General features: G+C 38.2%; 1 protein-coding gene across 1 annotated transcript in view; it reads left to right on the top strand.

Moving 5' to 3' along the window:
- Macrod2 (MACRO domain containing 2) overlaps nucleotides 1–25,131 on the top strand; it is a 1,889,857-nt gene that overhangs the window by 790,917 nt on the left and 1,073,809 nt on the right. The window lies entirely within an intron of this gene.

Genomic DNA, 25,131 nt, shown 5'->3' with positions numbered 1-25,131 from the left:
TTGCAAATGGACAGGAGTCTTCAAGTTCCTTTGTAAGTTGTATCAAAGCACTAGAAATTACTTTATATGTCTTCTAAATTAGTTTTGTTTGAATCTTGATAAAAGCTAAACTCCTGCACACCTCACCCCTGACTCTCTGTGGCCTGAGGAGAGCAGAGCTTGATTATACTTCAGCTTTTGATGCTGAATGCCAACTGTGGAGACATGTCCAGCAGGTTTTCAATGAGCCATGGCATGTCTTCCTCTGACAGACACAGGACCAACTTCAGAGTTGGGAAAGGATCTGAGAAAGAAATCACATATCCTGAGAAGAGGGTCCCTTGTCATCAGCATATGAAAAGGTACATGTGTCTTACCTCTACCTCAATTTGTGGAGGAGAGGCACAAAAATCAGACTGGTGGCTTCATCATCAACACAGCCACCGGTGACCTGGTGGGCTACAAAAGTCTTCTGGTCTTCCACATTTTGTGTGACAGTTTCAAGAATGGCGTTTGTCCTTCCTCTTCACAGCTTGTCTCCATGGAGGCATAGGGCAAGGATGAGAATGATCACTCAACACTAATTTGAATATAAAATCCACTGCCATTTGAAAGGGAAACCTTTAGGAGCCTGTGTAATAAATCCCTGGGGAACTTGAGAGAGATGAGCTGTGCCTAATTGCATCTGACATGAATAAAGCACACAGGGTTCTCGAAAGAGTGCAGGGCCAATTCCCCAGATCCTCTGTTCAGCACTATTCAAAGTTCAGAATAGTTTGTGCACTTAGCTAATCTACAGCTGTGTGGTTAAACCTCCCCCAGACTCCTCCTCATGGCCACGCATGAGAAATCAACATTATAAGGTTATATCATTAAATATTTTAAAGATGAATGGAAAAGAATGGGTGGGACTGTCTGACTCATGGGTTGGAGCACCATGCATTGACTTCATCCAAGTTGGCTGCAGAAAACGAAGATTGCTCCCACCACAACAGGGCTGAGTTTGCTGAATTAAAGTGGCCTCCTGTTGCTGGGAGCAACTGCTGTCCAGTGCAGGCAGCTGCAAACACAGCATGCCTGTCCCTGGCTGGGTGGTCCTGATGAGCCAGAAATCCTTGTGATTCTGCAGGCCCTCTATCACAAGCCTCTATTATGTGTACCTGAAAATTCTTGTAAGAACTTCCAGGTACAATGAACATTCTTATAAATGGTTCTTGACCATGAATGAGAAGAACTGAAGAAAAAGAAAACATTCATTCTTGGTAGGGCTCAGTCAATAGCATCATCTTTCATTGCTTAAGACTGCCCAATAAGATTGTGGATTCATGAGCTTTGGAATTCGGCACCTGCCATAGAATACCTTTCTTGACTGGCAATACTCTGGAAAATCAACCACAGCCAGAGGCAACACATAACCTCTCAGTAAAGCATAACCTTTTCATTGTAGATTTTTTTTTTCATGGACTTGACTGTACTGGGTATTGAATAGTCCTGAGCTCTCATGTTGGATAGCTCAGTTGGAACAGGCCTGGGTTTCTGGGTCTAAGAGACAAATGAGTAGGCTGGCCAGCACACACTTGACTTCCTTATGTTCTTGTTATCTCATCTACAAAGTGACTTGTGGTACCCTCATGTTTATTTGGTGAGAACTGACTGAAATAATCCATGAACTCCAAAGCCTGGGTCTCTTCCCAAGACTTCTTGAGGAAGAGTCAAGAGGTTCTCTGTTCTCTCTCCCTATTCATTTTCAACACTAGGTGGTAAAGCTACAGGCAATATTTGAAGTTGGTTTCTACGCAAATGGTTTGGAATCACTTTGAGCATACCTGAATACTGGACTGCCTGGCCTACTCTCAAGTTTGAAGATTATGGGTTATTTCTCAGGAGCCCTAAAATTCCCTGCTTTACTCACCTTGTCTCAGCTGGATTTGTATAAGGGGTCAAAGGAAACCCCAGAATCTCTGATCCAATTGAAGTATTCACTGCTGAGATTAGCCTCCTTGCTAGCCTGTCTCTTATGTTCTAAGGAATAGGCTTATTCCTGCACAGTGCTTAGTAAAGACCATGCTTACATGTGTCAACTTATTTACTCCTCTTAAGAAGTTGAGCCGGGCGGTGGTGGTGCACGCCTTTAATCCCAGCACTCGGGAGGCAGAGGCAGGCGGATCTCCGTGAGTTCGAGACCAGCCTGGTCTACAGAGCTAGTTCCAGGACAGGCTCCAAAGCCACAGAGAAACCCTGTCTCGAAAAAACCAAAAAAAAAAAAAAAAAAAAAAAAAAAAGTTCTGAAAGACACCTCTCTCTCTCTCTCTCTCCCTCTCTCTCTCTCTCTCTCTCTCTCTCTCTCTCTCTCTCTCTCTCTCTCTCTCTCTCTATCCTAATAGAAGAAGCCAAGAAATCTTAAACAGTTTTCCCAAAATCCTATGATGCTCTATCTCTCACTAATTGTCCAGATGAAGATTCAAGCTCAGGCAGTCTTGTTCCTAAATTTATGAATTGTACAGGACACAATAATAAAAGGTTATGTTTTGCTCCTTATTGTACCTTAGCTGAAGTCAGGAAAGCATGGTGGTACTTAATGGCAGGTGCATGTGTGCATGAATGATGCTTTAGTAACTGGCCCATTCCCTTTGCTTTTATCAGACATATGACTTATATCATAGTGTTTAGAATTTTTACCTCTTCATCTTACTAGGTATATGAACCAGAATATAAAAGATACATTGGTGAAGGGCAGGGACTTGTTTTACAACATTTCACACTATTACAACAATAGCTAAAAGGTCACATACTTTACACAGAAAGACTAGAAATAGCTTACTAAGGGGACTCCAGATAAGTTGTTAGATGGAGAAGAGTTATGTCCCCCTATCCCCAGTTCAACCTCTACAGACTTTACTGTTTCCTCACTCCCCCCAAAGCTTTGGTTGGATATTTTCAATATTAAAATACAGCATAATAAACCATGTATAACTAAGACAGATACATGAGATCACCCAACAGAGCCAGACAGGTTTTTAGAGTCTGAAGATGGATCGTGAGGAGTATGGAAGCAGCGAACTGTTGTAAAGAGACCATGTTGCTAAACGATGCATTGGATCACATCATTCACATTTTCATAGAATAAAAGCCCCCAGATTTCTCTTTGATGGTAAACTTATCCTTCAAACTATATTCAAGCAGAGCTAGAATGTTTAGACTTTGCATTATACACAGGAAAAGATATCAGTCATAATATTCAAGAAGATATGAATTTCCCTATGTAGACAGGATGTGAGATGTAACAAGGGCCACAGTTTTGTGTTGAGGTATTTGAAATCCCTCTACTTTCCTAGATGGAGGTCACACCCAATTCTGAGTCATGGATAATGGTGGCAGCTCTGCTTCACCTTGCTTTAACTGCTTACCTATTCATTCACCTCAAGTATTTTAAATACTACAAAAGAGTTTGACTTTATTATACATTGGATATAAAAGTATGCAACAACCCATTTCCTAAAAAGGCTATAATCATGTCTACAAAATGCTAGTAATTAACTGTGTGCATGGGTAAGTATACACTAGTTTCCTGAAAATCTAAGAGACATACCTAACCTTTTCCTAAGCTTCAGGGCATGCATATAATTTGAACATTATTTCTACAATGCCAGTGTGCTTTCTTTCTTCCTTTTCAGTGAAGAGAGTGATTAGGATGATAATAGGAATAATACTTGGGCTTAGGGAGCCTTTGACTTTGGTTTACCATGGTGGTTTCTGGCTCTGCAGAAAGCTTGTCAGATTGATGTTAGCTTTATATGGCATTGAGTTTTTCATGTTTCTTCCCTCTGGGCTTCCTCTTTCTCTAATAAAGCAACTCATCCACATTCCTGTCTTGAATACCAGCACTTAAAACAAACTGTCTATATCTGAGTAACTGAAAAAATAAAAAGTAACTCAAATAATAGCAAAGAATTGTTTCCTCTCTTTTCCTACCTGGCTGCACCTGTCACATACATGTACTGGTCCCTGACATGAGGCTCTGATATTGATCTGGAGGTTTATCGATCTCCCACTTAATAGAGGAATACTGTCTACCAATAACCTGGGTGGTTCCAGAGGCACTCACTTAATCTTCTTTTGTTCACTTACAAAATGAAGAGAAAATCTTTACTAGGGTGACTATTAAAGCAGTCCAGTGTGTCTTTCCCCTAGCTGAGCCCTAAAATCTGATGAAATACATTTTAAGCTAGCGTCTGCTTTTGTTATATTAATTTGGGATTGGATTTCCTCCAGTGGTTCAAATGAAATGAGAGCATGATCTTAAAGTATTTAGTTCACTGTTTTTCCTCTCTTCTTAATTTGAATCACAGTTAACTCTTTGCAAGATGTTTCTAAAGTAGGAAGGACACATTTCTTCCCTGTGATATTTGAGGGGCTTTAGTTTAACCTCTGTGGTTCCTCAAAGAAAACATGAAACAGTTTCTCTTCTCATTGCCTATTTTGTATTTGCTTATAAACAGGCATCTACCAGAGTGCTCTCAATGTTATTAGCTTAAAACAAGAAAGGAGGTCACTTAGTTCATGACTCTAAAATTTGAGTGGAGTTCAACAAGTCTCTACTACATGGAAATAGCGGTGGTGACTCAGTTGGTCCAGAGGAAGCTGATGCTGGATAGAGACTGGAAAGAGTCAGCTCTTTACTTTTGTAGGTAAAAAACAGCAGAGCTAGAAGCTTCCATTCTATTGAATCCAGAACAGTAGCATTCCTGGCTTGTTTAGTTCATCAAAGAACTCCTAAATGATGCTTGCATTTAAGGGTAGGGGACACATGGCTTTTGAGAGAGATGTCAGTGAAATCGGCTGTCTTAAATATTTTGAAACCCTGTACTCCACAAAATTGGAAAACGTAAAGGAAATGGACAATTTTATGGATAAATATCACTTACCAAAATTAAATCAAGACCAGATAAGCAAATTATATAGACTTAAAACTGCTAAGGAAATAGAAACAGTCATCAAAAGTTTCCCAACCAAAAAGAGCCCAGGGCCAGGTGGATTCAGTACAAAATTCTACAAGATTTTCAAAGAAGATCTGATACCAATGCTGCTCAAATTGTTTAACACAGTAGAACCAGAAAAAATATTGCCAAACTCTTTCTGTGAGGTTTTAATTACCATGATACCCAATACCACACAAAGACATTATTAAGAAAGAGAATTACAGACCAATCTCCCTCATGAATATTGATGCAAAAATACTCAATTAAATACTGGCAAACTAAATCCCAGAATACATCAGAAAAATCATCCACCATGATCAAGTTGGATTCATCCCAGAGATGCAGAGATGGGTCAACATACGAAAATCTGTCAATGTAATCCACCATATAAAAAACTGAAAAAAAGCAAGAACATATGATTATCTCATACATTCTGAAAAGCCTTCAATAAAATACCACATCCCTTCATGATAAAGGTCTTGGAGAGAGTAGGGATACAAGCAACATACCTAAATATAATAAAGACAATATACAGCAAGCTAACAGCAACATCAACCTAAATGTAGAGAAACTCCCACTGATCCCCCTGAAGCCATAAACAAGACAAGGCTGTCCACTCTATCCATACCTATTCAATATTGTACTTGAAATTCTAGCTAGAGCAATAAGATAGCAAAAGGAAATCAAGGATATACAAATTGGAAAAGAAGTCAAACTCTCACTATTTGCTGAAGATATGATAGTTTACATAAGAGACCCCACAAATTCTACCAAGGAATTTCTACAATTTATAAACACTTTAGTAATATAGAAGGATACAAGATTAACTCAAAAAAATTAGTAGCCCTCCTTTATACTTATATTAAATGGGCTGAGAAAGAAATCAGAGAAATGTCAGTTTTCACCATAGCCACAAATAACATAAAATACCTCAAAGTAACTCTAACCAAACAAGTAGAAGACACTTAAGAAAATGCTCAAAATCCTTAGCCATCAGAGAAATGCAAATCAAAACAAGAGTCCATCTTACACCTATAAAAATGGCCAAGATCAAAAATATTGATGACAACTTATGCTGGAGAGGTTGTGTGGAAAAGGGAACACTTCTGCATTGCTGGTGGGAGTGCAAATTGGTACAGCCACTCTGGATAACAGTATGGTGATTTCTCAAAAATTAGGAAACAACCTACCTCAAATCCCAGCAATACCACTTTGGGGTATATACCCAAAGTATGCTCAGTTGTACCAAAAAGACATGTGTTCAACTATGTTCATATCAGCATTGTCTATAATAACCAGAACCTGAAACAATCTAAATGCCCCTTAACCAAAGAATGGATTAATAAAATGTGGTACATTTACACAATGGAGTATTACACAGCAGAAAAAAGTAATGACATCTTGATATTTGTGGGCAAATGGATAGATCTAGAAAACATCATATTGAGTGAGGTAACCCAGACTCAGAAAAGCAAATATCATATGTACTCACTCATAAGTGGCTTTTATACATAAAACAAAGAAAACAGCCCACAAATCACAATCCCAGAGAAACTATATAATAAAAAAGACCCCAAAAGTGACATACATCGATCTAATCTACATGAGAAATAGAAAAAGACAAGATCTTCTGAGTAAATTGGGAGCATGGGAACCATGGGAGAGGGTAGTAGGCGACTGAAGAGGAAGATGGGGGAGCAGAGAAAAATATATAGCTCAATGAAAACAATAAAAATTAAAAAGATAGACTGTCTTTATGCTATTAGTCCATATAACTGTTAATTATTTACCCAGGGAAGAAACTTGGTCTTCCCCTATGAAGCTTTGTTCTCTCTTAATCTCTTCTAAGTAACCCATTACTGAAATGTATAATATATACAGCATACATATAATATCTAATTGTAACTTAGTCACATATTAACTATATCATACCCATATATCAACATCAACTATCAAGCCCTCTTAACTGGCCCCAGAGTCTTGTCACATATTTTGATTGCCATCATCCCTGTAGCACACTATTCCTGAGCAGATTCTTCAGTGGTCTGCCTCCAGCCTTGCTGTCTCCAAATCTACTCAATGTTGTTTTTGCTTTTAATTGCATAATGTCACTGTCCTGTCTAATATGCTCCAAATGTTTTTTTTTTGTTGCTGCCAAGGTCACATGCAGATTTGTTTGTGTGGCTCATCAATGCCCATCTTGCTCCTGAGTAGAAGTTTTTATCTCTTTCTGTCTAGTTAAAGTATTAAGCTTTACCCAAATCTATGTGCAAGCAAGCTGACCCTTTCTTTGAAATGTTCTCTCCTGCCCACTTTAATTCCCGTGGTTCTCCAATCCCTTTGCCAGTATAATATCTCATTCTTCAGATTCTGAGTGAGCTTCATACTAGTCACCTGACCTGGAAAACAACCTCATTCATTTACCCATTCACAAATATTGAGTTCCAGTGATTTTCCAGGTGTTCTTATCTATCCCGTGGGTGCTATAGTGAGTACAATAGACAAAAGAGCTTTCTGACCTAGGATTTAGCCTTCTAGGAGGAAAAGGCAGGCAAACAACATGGTGTACATACACACAGATGCATAGACATACACATAAGTAAGAATGAAAGTCAGTCTCTTTGAAAATGCATGCAAAGACCCTGAGATATGTGTGCGTCATTGGGTTTAAAGACTGTAGGATCCAGAGAAACCAGAGCTGCCTAGGGGGAGAACAGAGGAAAGAGTGGAAACAGAGGTGATGAGCCTGACAACAGAAAGCCTGACAAGCAGCTATAAGGACTTAAATATTTTTCCATTTATTTTACAAAGCAACCGCAATCCCCCCCCCCCCACTCTGCCTCTTATCTACCCCGTTCCCTTTCATGGGTTTGAACAAAGCATGGCATGACAAGTTGAAGCAGAATTGAATTCCTTCCCTTGTGTCAAGGCTGGGCGAGGTCATCCAGCATTGGGAACAGGATCCCAAAAGCCAGCTAAGCACCAAAGACAGGTTCTGACCTCACTGCTAGGAGCCTAACAGTGAGAGCAAGCTACACAACAGTCACATACATGCAGAGGACTTAGGTCGGTCCTATATAGGCTCCATAACTGTCAGTTCAGAATTCCTGAGCTCCCACAAGGACTTGACTTTTTTATTTTAAGAAAGGTGAGAGACATTGAAAGACTTTTAGAAGAGAGAGTTGTTGTGACTGTGTTAAGGAATCCCCTCTTTGCCTAAATTCTCCCACATTACCTGCTGAACTCATAACTTTTTATCCATCCTACAATCCCTCCCTGATGCTTAGATTGTGTAAGGAGAGATGCCCTATCCATTTTTTAATATTTTATCTCCACTGCCACAACCCAGTGTCTATGAATCATAGGTTCTTAATAAACATGTGTCTTTTACACTGCAGCAAGTCAATGAAAGCCAGCCTGCATGCTAATCTTTAATCTTTTCTTATTTATTGCTACAATTTCTTTAAGAAGATTGATAGCAATAAATCAAAGGATGAAGAAAAGACATAAGAGCACCAAATGATAAACAAAGAGAAAAGAAAGAAATTTCCTAGAACAGTCATTTACAGTACCTCTGCCCTTGATGCTGAGAAGTCCAGCATTACCTCTGCACTCCGGGGTCTACACTGGGAAATGGCATCGGTCTATGTATGAGATCATAGAAATGGCCTTTCACTTCTCTGGAAAGAAATATTTATAGTGGATACTGGTCAGACTTCTGGCAGAGTGGAAGAGGAGCTTTGGGGACTATAATAAGAGAAAAGGGACAAGGTCCAAGTCATTAGAATACTTATATATCAATAAAAGACAACATGATGGTTATAATATGTGTGTATGTATGTGTGCATGCATAAGTGCACAAGCAACATACATGTACAAAAGTTTCATTACTACTTAAGTATACTTACTGGTATCTGCTGTGGGTCTTGTATTAGGCATAGAATGTCTCCTCCCTTCACAGTCTTAAAATATAGAAGACTATTGTATTGCTCATATTTATGTTACTGTAATAAAATATATAAAATGATATGGTAATAAATAAAGCAATTATTTTGGCTCATAGTTTTCCAAATTCTTGTTCAAAATTAAACAAGTCCTATTACATTGAACTTATAGTAAGGTAACATATAATGATGGGAGCATTCAGAGCAGAACTTTTCATACCACAGAGTGTACTCAGGAATAGAAAAAGGGCTTGGGTCTCACAGCCAACTTGAAGGACATGCCTACTGTTGCCTAAGTACATTCTATGAGACCCTACTTACCAAAAGTGCCACCACCTCCCCTGAGTACCACCTTGCAGGGGCAAGGCTTTAATGTAACTTGGACCTTTTGGGGGAATACATTAAACTATAATAAGGCTTCATAATTACAGCCCTGTTTAGTAACCTAGTGGGGGCTAGGTGCTGAACAGAATATACTGGAAAGAAAAGCATGCTAATACTGACTATACTGTTAGAATTTTTTGCATATCAACATGATAAATTGCCCTATGACCAGGGTATGCTTGGTTTGATGGGTAAGTTCAAGAAATGGTACTCTGAGGATGATTTGAGAAAGCACATTTGATGTGTCTCATTAAGGCACCACATAGGAAAAGGAAACAAAGGAAAAAATGTGTTCAGAGGTTGGTGTAAATTGTAAAGAAAATAAGGCCCAGAGAGATTTGATCTTCTGATAATTTGAATATGGGAAGAACAGAGAAAACAAAGTATCTGGGCCTGGAACCAGTTAAAAGGTATTTTGTTCCTTAAATCAGAAGGAGAATGTCTCCAGCACAACAGTGTGTGTGTGGGGGGGGTGGCTGGTTAGTGGGTGGTCTCTGTTGAGAAGCCTCTGTGATGTGGGGATAATACAGTTTTTGTGTGATTATTTTGGGTCTGGAGGGCTGGGAAACAAATGAGCAGCCTCCAACTACACATTGACTATATCCACGTAAAACCTGAAAAAGCTTGGAAAGGAATTTAAGACACAAAAGGAGAGAGTTAAACATGGCTTCTTGGTAGCTGGCATTTTTTTAGGGGGGATATGGGCTCTGTTTGCTGGTGGTGAACAGAGGTGCCACAGCTCCTGTAAGAGAGGTCTTCCTGATTCAGCATTCGCATTAAAAATATCATGCTGATTCTTTAAGAAATGGCGGCTTCCTGGTTTGTGCTAGTTGCACAAACAGCTCTGTTTCTTTCAGGAGGCCCAGCACTTAAATGAGGTTTGTGAGCCTGTGTCCTTATATGCCCACTCGGGGTTAGGAGCAAAGTAGCAGAGAACATGCCTACCTTCCAGCACCCTAGCCTGGGCAGATGGCAGGATCAGATCTGGTGTGGGAGAATGGTCTGTATTCTGTCAATTATATTTTAAATAAAGGCTGATTGGCCAGTATCCAGGCAGAAAGTATAGGCCGGACAACCAGACATGAAGTAGAGGCAGGTCAATGACAACAGGAGAATTCTGGGAAGAAGGGGGCAGATTCTGCAGTCCTGGCCCAGCCACAGAAGAAGCAAAATGTTACTGCCTCGTTAAAAAAGGTACTGAGTCATATGGCTAGCATAGATAAGAATAATGGGCTAATATAAGTTATAGGAGATATAAAGGCTTCTTGGCTACTGTGGGCTAAATATTGCATCTCTTCACTTACCCTGAACTGTTTGACTGTTGTGACCCTGATTTGAAAATCATCACAATTGCTATGCATGACAAACGTGAAGAATATTTTGCCCTGAAGTTTTAAGGAACTGCAATTTAAAGCATCTATAACAAAATAATCTACAAGTAAATGAGATTCCTCCCAAATTAAATGCTTCTTTGTGAAGGACAATGAGCAATTCTGTCTAATACGATAACATTGACAGGCTCTGGGAGTCTCCTTATTAAATAGTAATGCTTTCTCATGTAGGATTTTACATAATTTGGGGGAGAAAATTTATCAATCTACTTGATCTTGAACAAAAGACAATGCTACTCTGATTGTTCTATCCTCATGTCTGAAGGTGTTCCTGTGTGGAAATTGTGACAGCTTTACAATGTTTTATGCCATGGGCATTTCTCCACACACCGCATGCCTTGAGCCCTACCTAAGGCAGAGAATACTAGTGACCTGCCATCTCTTGCTGTTAGTTTCCTCTTTGTTTATATGATGATGGTTTAAATTTATTATTTAGTTACCATCTGGTTGGTACAAACCAAGGACTTAGAACTATTAAGGATTTATCATGAGTGAAACACAGAAAGAGCTCCACCCTTAGCACGTTTGTGTTTGAGCAGTAAATATATTCAAAGAATAATGACAAACATTTAAGTGATTAATGTGCATACTTGATACTAAAGCTGCATGCAAGTAGAGGAAAGGGTGAAATAGAGTTAGGAGGAAATGCTCGGAGATCAGCATTAAAGAGTCGTAGTGGGATCAGCAAAGACTTAGAGAAAGTGATTTAAGCAAAGACTTGGAGGAAGTGCAGGAGTAAGGAAAGGTCTTCTTGGTTACAAGAATTTGATAAGGCAAAAACTCAAAGTGGTAATTACAAATGCCAAGAAGTTCTTGGAGATGATTGTAGATAAAGTCAGGTGAGTAAATGCAACAAATGCCAGATATATAATTGATAACATTCTTCCTTTCCTTATTTTCTCTTCTATGTAGTTTTCCCCCACATGAGTTCAGTTGTAAGAAGCAAGAGGAGTGGCCAAAATAGTTGCGGTCTTATAGTTAGTAGTGAGACATCTGTTATTTGGTTGAGATAGAATCCCATATACTCTAAGCCAACCTCAAGTAGATTGTGTGGCTAAGGGTGACTCTTGATCTTTCTTTGCCCTCTCCTGAGTGCTGCCATTCAGGTGTGCCCCACCAACTCAGTTCTTGATTTAACTCTGTTTAAATCATTACAGTTGCTTAAGGAAAGTATCTGCATAGCACAATTTATGTTCTTCAAATATTACTCTGGCTAGTGTTTCAAGCAGGATTATTTGTTTAGGGATAATAACCTGGTACGACAAGAAAAATAGGAATGGACCACATGTAACAAAGAAGAAAGTAGTGATTTCTGTATCGGGATGTAACAGGGGGACTGGCGATTTTGAAGATGATGATAAAAAGAGTGAAGCTGAGGATGTTGCCAGGGCTTCAGTCTGAGCAACTGGAAAGATGGACTTGATACCAGATGATACAAAAATAAGGGTTGGGGTCAGGGATTTCACATTGGGTAAGTCATTTTGAAAAGATATCTAGACATCTAAAAAGAGGATGCATAAGTCTGGAGAGAGAAGACATGGACAAGAGACAGAACTTGAGAGGAAGAAAGTGGACAGGCTAGGGAGGTATGTGTAAGCAGAATGAGTAAAAGCAGAAAAGAAGACAGAGGTCTCAGTTGGGGGCATTGTACACTCAAAAGGATACATTTGGCGGAGGCTAAACAGAAATGACTATTGATGTAGTAAAAAAGCCAGGAGCAGATAGATATGTTAGCAAAATGCCTTGAGGAGTTGGTTCTCAGAATGTCAAACTGTGTTGAACAGTAAAGAAAGCTGATTACCGGAAATGACCCGTCTTTAGCAATGTGGCGGTTATGGCTCCATCACTGGTAATAATTTAACATGACTGGGATAAAATGTTGATTGTACAGGCAAGGGAGGTTGTTTTTTCTTTTCTTCTGCCATCATAGTAGGTTAAAACACTACAGATAATGTGTTGACAGAGTAATTTTAATGAGTGTCATTGGGGATTTGTTTTAAACCCTTGGAAGATATTCAGTTGTTTAATCTGGCCTTAGTATTCCCAAACTGGTATTGATGTTAACTATGATCAAAATTCATTTGTTGATAAATCAGCCAAGAAAAGAGACACAGATTTTAGAAAGCCCTTGATTTATTTGGATACATCAAATTATATTTTTATCCATTTAATATGAACTGAAAGTGTTAGTAACATACCTTATTAGATCTTGACAATTTAGAGCAGTGGTTCTCAGCTTTCCTAACATTACAACCTTTTAATAGAGTTCCACAAAAAAAAACCAAAAAAATAAGAACATAGTTTCTCATGTTGTGACTCCCTACAATAAAATCATTTTTGCCACTACTTCATGACAATTATTTTGCTGCTGTTATCCATCATAATGTACGTATCTGACATGCAGGATAAATCTCATGTGTGACATCTGCGAAAGGGTTGTTCGACCCCCAAAAGGGTCATGGCCCAGTCAATTGAGATCTACTGCTTTAAAGCGAGCCAGACTCTTCAAATAACACTCAAGGTTTTACTTGTCTTATGTGCTTCAGTTCCCCAACGAAAGGATAAACTATTTGAAGGATATAACCAGGTCTTATAATTCCTATATATCTTTTGAGTCCAGACCTGTTGTTGATATGGTAGGTATGTGGTCAGTTTTTGTTGACTTAATTGTCTGTACGCACTTCAGCTGATTTTGCTCCCTGACATGGATGCCTCATTCCATAAAGGCAACGCAGAAGTAGATGACAACCAAAGAGAACACCTCTGCTTAGGGAACAGAGTCTGTTTGAGAAAGGCATGTGCCACCATGCTCAGAAAACTTAAATGCTTGAAACTCAAATTACCTTATCATGGTTGTAGAAACACATTCTAAGGAAATTATTCCTAAAATACTCTCCCATTCTTTCCCTTCTCCTCTGAATAAAATAATGAAACCCATTTTAAAAAAATCAGTTAATATGGTGTGGGGAATTCACCTTGCTTAATTCAGTTGTTTTGAGCACTTGCAAGGCTACAAAAAAATGCATAATTTTACATCCCTGCTAGCAATGCACAAGAGCTCCAGTTAATTCTCCTCCTTTCCAGCAGTATTATTTTGCTAAAAATTAAAAAAAAAGAAATACTGAAAAAGGGGGGGGGGTGGTGGCAGGGGAAATGGTTCAGTGTTTAATAGCACTAACTGTTCTTCCAGAGGGCCGGGGTTCAATTCCCAGTACCCACACGGCAGATCACAATGTCTTTAACTCCAGTTACAGCAGACTTGACTCCCATGACAAAACACCAATGCACATTAAAAAAAGTAGCTATTTTTCTTTATTTTTCACAAATAATTTTATTCTAGCCAGTGTGATGGAAGTATGACAGGTAGAATTTCTGAGCTTTTAGAGTGCTTGCATATATCATTAAAGCATCTTTCAGCCTTTGATATTGTGTGTGCTGTCTTTGCTTGCATGATCTATGAAAAGCAGCACATTTATCTGATTACGAATTTTAAACATTTTTTTTGCACATGATTTCTGGCTGATCATATATTTTCTTTTGCAAATTATAAAATTCTGTTGAGTTTTCTGCACCTTTACTATTAATTAGTTAGAGCTATTTATGTAGAAAATATCTTTTCATTTTATTTTATATTTTTCAGACATTTTCAAATTTCTTGATTGTGATTTTATTTCTATGTTACTCAAACACTAAACATTTAGGACAATTTTAATTCACAATCACTTCTACTTTCATAAATAAATAAAAAGAGATGATTTCACTTTTGTCAAATAGTTAATTTTTTCTTCCTATTAATGTGCTTAAAATTGCATTCAGCTTAGAGTTACTATTTCATATGCTTATTATTATTGGATTTGAAAAGTACTATAGTCACAATGTGAATAACATCATAGCTAACCATGATCTCTTACCAAGGGGGATTTCATGCTATTAGTTTACCATACTAATGTCTGTTCTCATGTGTACATTTGAAACTTATGCAATTATCTCTTCACGAGCATTCAGGAACCCATTCTTCTCCATCCCTTAGACATCTGTTAACAAATTTTTGTATATTTTTTTTCTGTCATATATTGGTATGTTTTATACAGTATTCAAAATATAAAAGCACAATATAATTTTGGTAGCTTAAATTAACATTTTAATTAGCTTTAATTAATTAACAATTTTATTGTCTGTATCAGTTCATTTATCTCACAAGACATTTTAAAAATATATATGTTTATATATAATATATATATATATATTATATAAACCCTTTGTAATTTTTTAACAATTTGATTCATGTCAGAATCTTTGAACACATAATAATGTTTGTTCATTCTGCTGGTAGACAGTATAACTTAATTCCATTTGTCTTTTGGGAGGAACAACTTCACTTGTGTCTCCCACATACATGTCAAAGCTTGTCAAGGCATGTGTCTACATACATGAGCATTCTTGGACTATATGAGGGCATGTTTTAGTTTGCCTTGAACTTATCATGTGATTCTCTGTGGTCCTTTGAGAAAAGTTAAAGTCTATCCTTTAGCTTTTTTGTTTAGATGAAAAAGGAGACAAGATCTCTTTGCCTTGGGTGTGCTGGGATTCCATGTGCTAACACATATCTGTCTATAATACTACCAGGTAACAACAAGGATAGCTTAAGGATGCTAAGTGAATTATGACAAGCATAGAAAAAGATGCTGTGGCTGACATGCAACTTGAAAAAATAAACGTACAGAAATATGTAATACAATAGAGGTGTTAACAGCACAGAACATCTCCGAAATAAGGTGATAAGAGTTCAGAGTAAAGAAGTAGTACAAGAAAAATATCAGAGACAAATATCTGTTTAAGAAACACCAAATAATTAGTGATCATTTTATCTGCTTAATCTGTGAAGGGATTTCTAGAAGGATCATTGACAGAGAAGACTGCCCTGAATGTCGATAGTATGATCACATGGGCCAGCCTCCTCCACAAATAAAATAAAAGCAACTTTAGAAAAGAAGAAATCTAGTCAGTGCAAACATGCTATCTCTGTCTGTGCATCTCGTCTGCCATGATTGGTGCCAGACACGTCACCATGCTTCCCTGGCATGCTCACCTTGGCATGCTCTCTTTGCCATGATGGAATGAAACCTCTTGACCTATGAACCAAAATGTCTGACTTTAAATTTTATACCTCTGGTAATTGTTATGAATATTTTGACTAATGTAAACACTCTGAAAATGCCATGCAAATTATGTTCAGTAAAAATAAGCATCCATATAGCAGTGGAAGGGCAAAGGAAAGCTGGGGGGAGATTTCCTTGGGGGTCAAAAAAGAGGGCAGCATGGAGCTGAGCCAATGCATGTGAATGTGTAGGGCCTGATGTACACAGACTTCTCAATAGTCTTTGCTTCTGGGGAAGAAGATAATAGATACTTTTACAGAGCCTCCGATGTCCATTAATTGTCATTTTAAGAAAGAGAAATCTAAAGCAAAAGTGTTACTGTCTTGTTGAATGTGGGAAGTGAATGTGGAAGCCTTATCACTATGTGTTGGCTCCTTTTATATTGAAATGTTTTATAATTCAAAGGAATCTAATGAAAGTCAGGCGATGTAGGGAAATAGCCTTGGAAGAAAAAGAAGAAATGTTCTAAAATATTTTTAAATATTAGTTCATTTCAAATAAATTAAAGTTTTGAGCTCACTATTTACCTTATGACTTTCTCTTTAACACAAAAATGGAAATGAGTTAAGTCAACTTACACCAATAATGTTTAGACAGGAGAACATATTTGCTATTAATTTTAGAAAGGAGCTATTTATTTTTGAATTATTTGTCCTAAATTCATAATTTCATTGCTTAATTTTTTAAAAGTAAAACAATGTTAGAATTATTTCCCTCCTCGCAATTTCTATTTCCTCGCAAGTGCTATGCTGAGAAGCCTAGGAAGGGTTCAGAAAGGTGTGTGCATTTCTTCGTCTTGATCTCCTTTCTTTGTACCAGTTCAGGAACTCCAATTTTCTCAGTACTTTGTCTTTGAGCCACTTGTTAGATTCTCCTACTGGCCTGTGGAACCAGACTTTAGAAGGTTTCTCTTATTCGAATTTGAGTATATGGGTTTCATAGAAGGAACATCAAGTGTTGGTTGGTCTGAGTGAAACAATTCTACTAGCCGCACAGCATTTGATGCCTCCTATAATTGATGCAAACTTCATTAAAAAAAAATAACAGATGGCATGTGGCTTCAGGCAAAATGCCAGTCCACATGGTGAAGCCTACCCTACTCTAGTCCATGGTAAACAGTGTTTTTAATCACCTTAGGGGGAAAAAAAAGCTGTCATTTTTTTTTCAATAACCTCATCATTACAAACTTGCATCAAGTTCATTATTAGCTTGTGAAAAATATTAATAAAAATCTGGCAACCAATAGGCATTTGTTTTTATTTCTGCCCCTGCATAAATGACCTCTGAAGAGTCTGAGGCCATCAAGTAATACAATGGGTTCTTCACTTAGACAGTTCCACGGGTGACTGACCATCGAGCGTTGGCTTTGCATACCTTCCTCAAGTTGTTTAAAATATTGCTGTGAGAATCAAAAACCTGTGGGCACAAAACCTGATGCTGGGTCTTGATGTTGTCGTTCATGGCGGTGATGGGCATGCAAGTATGAGTGTGTGAACAAGTGACAGTGAGGCAGGCCCTTGGACTCTTTGTAACTGCGTTCAATTACAGACTCACGAAGCACTGCATTCCTTTCACAAGGGGCATCAAAGAGAGTTGACTCTTAGGGCAATAATCGCAGTCCTATTAAGTTCTGATGTGAACGCCAATGTTCATTGTTTTAAAAAATCAATTAGTTTTTGTAATAATGTGTTTTGCTAGGCAATTTTGCATGCAGAACATAATTCAGCACATATGTATGTATTTTATAGTCCCCCAACAAAGCTCAGCTACATAAGAAATAAAGATAATTTTATAAAGTTTATAGGAAATAGAGTTCAATCTTAATTTGAGTTCAGGGAATTGACACAGTTCATTTTAGTTAGTGATTCATGTCAGCCTTCTTTGCAGAAGCAGAAATAGCCTCTGGCTAATTTAAATAGACACATGGATTAAAGAGCACTCGCTGAATGGGCAGAAAGGCGGAAGGACCAAGTGGGAATTGAGCTCCATGGCATTTTATTTTGTTTAGGCCGGTATAACAGAAAGCTGGGGATGGGCAGACAGTTTGTAAGGAGCAGAAAAATGTGTTATTATCAACTTTGGGGGTGGCAAATCAGAGACTACTGTTCTGGAAGACTCTAATTAGCTCTCCTTCCCCACAGCCTACCATATTCCACTGTTTTTTGTTTTGTTTTGTTTTGTTTTGTTTTTTTACAATGAGAAAGGGATCAGCAGATCAGTCGGGCTGAGGCAGGAGGATGGCCAATTCATAGCATCTTGTACTTGCCCAGATCCCAGCTCAGAAACAAAGCAGCAAACAGAAATCATGCTAGAGAAATGCATTCGATTCCAGTTTCTTGCAGAGAAGCATTAGCTATTGTGAAATACTGAAGAGCATCTTCATGTGTTCTTGCCAGGACTTTCATTCACTGGTGTTTTACATACTGTAAAAGGAAACACATTCTGGGCATATGGATACAGTCAAAAGGACATCTAAATAAATTGATTATAGGTAGGCATCATTCTGAGGTCTTTGATGGAAATGGTATTATTTCTTATAAAAAAAAGTCAACTTTTGCTTATGATAGACTAATGCTCCTTCAGTTTATATAAGATATTACTTGGCATTAAATCAATTGTCTGAAGTTTTTAAGAAGTAGCCTTTACAGAGCTGGTTGTGAAGGTACCTACCCTTAATTCTAAATAGTTAGGTGGCTGAGCAGAAGCAATTTGTGTGAATATAAGGACCATTTGGGACACACAGTTAGTTACAGGCCAGTCTGGGCTGTTCAGTGACACCCTCTCTTAAGAAAAAAGACATAAAAATAAAGAATATCAAAATCTTTTATAAATTAAAAATGTACCTATATTGCTTTACTAATACAAATGAATTGTTTATATTACATTCTTAATTAGTGGACTACAAAGGAAAACTGGAAAGTATAGTTTACTCAGATGCCCAAACAGTGGGATGAATAGCAAGAAAATTTGGCTTTATAGATAGTTACCCACTGGGCTCATGGAAGGCTTCTGTAGTTTGAATGTAATTGACCCTCATAAGCTCATGTGGAGTGGCACTATTAGGAGGTGTGGGATTGTTTTTGACTTACACCTTCTCCAGCACCATGTCTGCCTGCATGCTACCATGTCCTACCATGATGATAAAGAACTCAAGTTCTGAACTGTAAGCCATCCATATGAAATGTTTCCCATTATAAAAGTTGCCATGGCCATGGTGTCTCTTCACAGCAATGCAAACCCTACCTAAAGAGAGCTTCTGATGCCATGTCTCCCTCCACCAAATATACTGCTTCTAACTAGGCTCTTGCATTGGCTTCAACCCTAGTTCTTGATTATAATCACTATGAGATTGTAGCCCTAGCAAAACTGGAGTGCTGTAAAAATGTCATTCATTGTTAAAGTATGACTTACTTTAAAATTTTACTTGCAGCCGGGCGGTGGTGGCGCAGGCCTGTAATCCTAGCACTCGGGAGGCAGAGGCAGGCGGATGTCTGTGAGTTCAAGGCCAGCCTGATCTACCAAGGGAGTTCCAGGACAGGCTCCAAAGCTACAAAGAAACCCTGTCTCGAAAAACCAAAAAAAAAAAAATTGTACTTGTATTCTAATACCTCATATTAGACACATACATTTAAAAATAGGAAATATCAATGTATCTTAAATAATTGTATTATTCACTGATTTAATCTGTGTAAAATAAATTGCATTGGTGTGGGAAGTCCTTCCATCTGTGTGTTGCTTTTATTGGTTAAAGAAAAAAGGAGGGTGGGGTGGGTTCTCATGATAGACAACTAAGCAGGAATTAACTGGCGTGAAATGATGAGTTTAAAGAAAAAAAACCATATCATCATGTAAGGTATAATTGAGAGTGAATCCCCCTTTACCTTGTTATAGTGATGGAGCCAATTAAATATACATGTGTTCAAGTCAGCATGAACAATGACTTGATTATATGCAGCATTCACTAATAGCTTGCTTCCCTCTTTGGTGGAGAAAATATTTCAGTCAGTCCACTAAGTTTAGATTTTGTTGGGAATGTAAGTAATAGAGCCAACCACCATCCACTCATGGAGTTTTGAATCCAGCATCAGGACTCGAATTGACTGAAGAACAATGTGTTTCCCTATCTTTAGGGAATAATACTCTATTATTTTCTCAGTAAGACTTCTCAGGACTTAAAAATGTTTCCTTGATCTGAAGTACCTTTTCAACCTCTCAACCCTCCTTTTTTTTGTGATAGACCACAATACTAATTATCTAATTCATGAGTATTTGAGTGATGCTGTAGAGAATAGATTCACATTTAAGAATCTATAAGCATTTAAGCATTTAAATGCTTATAATCTTTAAGCATTTAAGAAGTTTCTGGGAAGGGAAACGAGGATAAAAATACAAAATAGCATATAGGAAGTGGCAGAATGTAGTTCAGTCCACACCATTTAGGAAGGATTAGTTTGTTGATAGAGTTAAGCGGATAGAACAGTCCATGAAAAATATTGGAGTGTGCTGGGCCAAAGATGGAAAAGCGCTAACTCGGGCATGAATTAAGCTAAGAAACAGGACATACAAGAATGAAAAGGGAAAAGAGGGAAGTGTGCAAAATTAAGTGCGGCTTGTGAATCAGTGTGGGGAGAAATGGAATGAAAAAGGAATGAAATGATAGCATTCTTCATCCAAGAGTTTGGACCTCCATTAATGAGTCCTAGGAGACTAGTATTCATCTCTTTCATTCTTGGTTGGATATATCGGATGGAGGGTACATCTCACTTGCATGTTCTGAAAGAAGCTTCAAGCCCTTCCCCAGAAAAATAGCCATAAACAGTCACTTCATACCACAGTCCAGCCGCAAATCATTGTTTATGGTCACCACAAACCACTGATACCCAGTGGCAATGAATAGAGAGTATCTTTGCCATAGTGCAGAGAAAGCCTTAGAAGTAAGGCAGTTAGTGTGAGGGGGAATGGAGATTTATCATTGTATTTCATGGAAATGATGAAAGTCTGTAAGGAAGTGCCAGGAAGTACTTATTCTTTTAAATAAGGTACTTATTGTATGTGTGTGTAGCCTGTCAGCTGAGGAGTCAGCACCACAGGCGGCAAGGCTGTGAATGGCTTTGTCATGAGTAGAAATATTGATTTCAGATATGAGTGACAGTTTCATAGAGGAACAAACAAATCAGGTGGCATCAGGAATCTGAAGGATATCTGGGTTGTATCTTTGCGGGAATAAGCCAGCAGATCAGGAGGGAGACTGGAGGAGAAAACACTGAGGAGTATATTCTATGTCACTGCAAAAACGTGGGCCATGGCACGGGATTAGATCTCACCATCAAAGGGGTGCAAGTTATAGAGTTGGAGGTATGGACTTTTCCTTGTTTGAGAACTTTTACTACATGTTACTAAGAACAAACCTGTTCTGTACCTTGAGCTTAAGTTAAGCAAGAGAATGGAAAGTTGCTAAATCATAAGAAAACTTTTGAAGGATAATATGAAGTCATAAACTTAAATTCTTGAAGCTAGTAGACCTACCTTCTGTTTTAAGCCATCAGGAGTTAGCTAACTGACTTTTTCTTTGAACTTGGACCTTGACTTTGAACTGTTTCTGGTAGTTTGCCTTTCTGACCTTTTCTTCTTCTTTAAAATTTAGTGGATAAAATACTTCAATGCTACAATCAGAGGGAATAAGATACTCTGTTTAAACCACCTATTTTGATTTGTGTCTGAAGGATCTCCCCAAAGACCCTAGTGTTTATGATGTGGTCATCTGCAGTTATCATTGCCAGTCACCTAGACAGGGCCTGATCACGAGGGCCCTAAATTCATCAGAACTTTGAAGGAGAGCTCACTAGCTCCTCCTCAACTGGTAGCAAGACATTGTAATGGGGCTATGTCTTGGATAGTTGACTCATGCCCTGCCTCCTTCCTGCCTCTCTTTTTCCTAAGCACTGTGAGTTGAGTAACATTGCTTCTACATTTTATTCCACCATACTGCTTAACCTCAGGGCCCCAGCAGTAGAGCAAGGCAATTATGGGTCAAGATGGATGTCCTTGTCTTTTAAGTCATGCTCTCAGGAATTTGTCACAACATCTTCAGAAGGGTAAACGCATCGCCCTCCTGAAGGAGCTGAATAAGAATGAAACCACTTCCTTACTTTCTTTAAACTCATCTAATTCTAAACCAGCCAGTGAATTACTACTGACTCTTGAGATTCTACTTTCTTTTGCCTCTAACAATTTACAGAATTTGAAAGTCTTTGTTTTAGAACTGTGGTTTTGTGTTTAGCCCTGCCCCCTCCATCTTAAATGATATATAACCATGGAGAGAAATATCAGAGTGTTTTGGCCATCGTAGTATAGTAAAATATTCATGCCAATATAGTGATAGTCTTCTTTTTTTTTCTTTTTGGTTTTTCGAGACAGGGTTTCTCTGTAGCTTTAGAGTCTGTCCTGGAACTAACTCTTGTAGACTAGGCCGACCTCAAACTCATAGAGATCTGCCTGCCTCTGCCTCCCAAGTGCTGGGATTAAAGGCATGTGCTACCACTGCCCAATAGCAATATTCTTGTGTACAGTCAAGCACCCAGAAAGTGACTTTGGAGAATTGTTTGAGCTGTGTACTTGGAAAGCAGCCTAGCCAATCCTAAGATCCCTGTCTAAAGAAAAAAGAAAATAAATTAGTTTTCTTGAAATAGCTGTCTTGGTCATGCATTATTATTCTGAGAACCTCTGGAATTATATCTGGATATTGCTAATAATAACTACTTAGTCATATCCAAGTCCTGTTGCTCTTCTCTGTACTTCAGATATGAAATGAAAATTTCTTTGACATACAAGTGGGGATCATGGATATCAAAGGCCACTCAATATAACAATTTTGTTGGTCATTAACTATTCATTTTAGTTTGTTGTACTCAGGAACTGAAGACCACATTTACCTGCTATTCTGTATTGTCGTTGAAAGAATTTCAGGCATGGTCTCTTCACTTGCCCAGAGCCCAGATTTCAGAGAGCATCAGTGGCTTCAGGGGGAGAGGGAAGGTTGGAGCACAGAAGCATGGGGCCTCTGTAGCAGGTCAGCTCCTCAAGGGAGTTGTGATTGTTGCATTCAAGGAAAGTAGCACAAGGGAACTAAATAGTATACTAACACAACTTCTCCCGTGTTTTCAAAATAAAGAAATCACTATCAAACCTCAAAAGCATGAAGGATTCAGAAGAAAGGAAATTTGTTGATGTGCCTATGAAGGAGCTGGCAATAGGTGGATTAGAAAACTTCACCATCTTAGGCTTCCCCCACTATCTGTTGGAGCTCTAGTCTCTGACTATCCATTCAGCATTCTATATGGTCATCTTTCTAAGTACAGATTAGAGCTTGGTTACAGCCACTGTTCTTTCTTTGCATCATCTAAGTAGGTTCCTGATACCTGTAGCTTTTCCTTTCTTCCCTCCACCTTACTCCGTTTTTATAGTAAGCTTGTTAGGTAACTTCAGATTTTAAAATCCCTGTGATTATTGCATATCCCTTGTTGCAGATGCTATGAATTTCCCGCAGCAAAGCCTTTTGAATTATTTTATCTACAACTCATAATAAGAATTCATTTTATATCTAATTTAATATATACTTTTGTGGTTGAAAGTTAAAATTTTATTGAACATGTTATGTATGGTAGGCTTTGACGCTTTGGTTTCTCTTCAACTCTATGTCATTCACATAGGTGAAGAGGAAGAGATAGATATTCCTCAAAAAGGAGGATCATTTGCTCCTCAGCTTTACTCACAATGAGTAAGTTTCAGAAGCTGGGTCTTGCAGAACATTTGTAAGCAATCACTCCAACAGTCAATTCTGAATTTTATTCCAGATCTCATGAATCTGAATGTGCAGTGTGTGCTGGCTGCTTGTAGGAATGTATTTCAGTCAGTTCAGTGCAGATTCTAAAGCTCAGATGCACGATCATCCTCAGGGCCAAGCTGTAGCTCAGTAGTAGAGTACTTGCTGAGCATGAACTGGGTTCAATTTTGAGCCCTTTAATGTCTAAACATTACCTCATTACAGAAGCACCTTTCCCATTTTCAGGTGGTATTTTGACTTTTGTGTGCGTATACAGATTAATTCTAATCTCTGAGACCTCCATACCCCTGTTGATCAAGAATTGTCCATCAGTTCCAAAGGTGGCAGGAGTCTAATCAAGTCAAGTGTACTCTATGTTTCATCTATCATACTGTTAGCCTATATTGCAGATGGAGAAGCTAAACGCAAGAGGAGGTAAAACATATTCGGACAACTTTGTAGCAAGGCGCTGACAGACACATGATTCAAATGTTGACATGTTGGTACCAGAACCTATGTTCTCACCTGGCACACTATCCTTTACTCCTCCATTCTGTATCAAATGAGAAGTGACATTGGGTCTGTCAGTGAGCCTTGGGTGACAATGCTAACCCACCCTGTGCTGGGAAAAGGTGAATTAGGGGATCATGTGGTTCCATTTCTTTCTAAGTACCTTAAATTGGCTTCTAGAGATACACTCATTATTCTTGCTCTAGCCATCCCTCAGTCTTGAGGAAGAGGTGGGTAGCCACTTCTGGCCTTTGTTATCTTTGGCTTTGACTCATTGTCTCCTGTTAGAATACCATAATTTACATCACTTCAGTGACCAATTATCTCTAATTTTTCAAACCAGCAATATAATTCAAATATTTTAAATATAGCAAACTCAATACTCAATGATAATCATATAGCAGGTGCACTTACAAATTATTAAATTCATTATGTCTAAATATTCAAATGATTCTAACTCTATAAAGGACTTTGACAATACAAAGGGATAATTTAGAGTATAATTTTAGAACTAAATGGCCTTTCAAAGTCATTACTAAGGAAACTTCACTGAATTCCCTATTAGAACTTTCCAGCTAGTCTTCCAGGGACTCTTCTAGCATTTTCCCTTAGTTCTTTCTAAGTAGAGAAGAGAGCAGACTGCTGGGGAGAAGTGAATTCTGGAGCATCAACTTCAGAAAATATATGATTAAAGTTAAACTGTGACTGTTGGAAAAGCAAACAAATAGGAGACTGAATCTATGTGGAATGATCTACTGATAAGAAAAGCAAAGGTATAAAATCCATGTTCTTTTAAAGGATTGGTACTGAGTGAAGGGTAGGATGGGTTAAGATTGAGTAAATGGAATTGATAAATCACCAGTGAGTTTAAAGATCATCTTTACTTTCCTCAATGGCACGTTCTGTCACCTACAAAAGACGTGTGTAATGATCTCACGGTAGGACCACCTACATGCTTCTTCT

This window comes from Microtus ochrogaster, unplaced genomic scaffold (assembly GCF_000317375.1).
Source record: "Microtus ochrogaster isolate Prairie Vole_2 unplaced genomic scaffold, MicOch1.0 UNK3, whole genome shotgun sequence".
Lineage (NCBI taxonomy): Eukaryota > Metazoa > Chordata > Mammalia > Rodentia > Cricetidae > Microtus > Microtus ochrogaster.
Note: the sequence above shows the minus strand (reverse complement) of the source record. Positions and strands in the feature narration are given on the sequence as shown.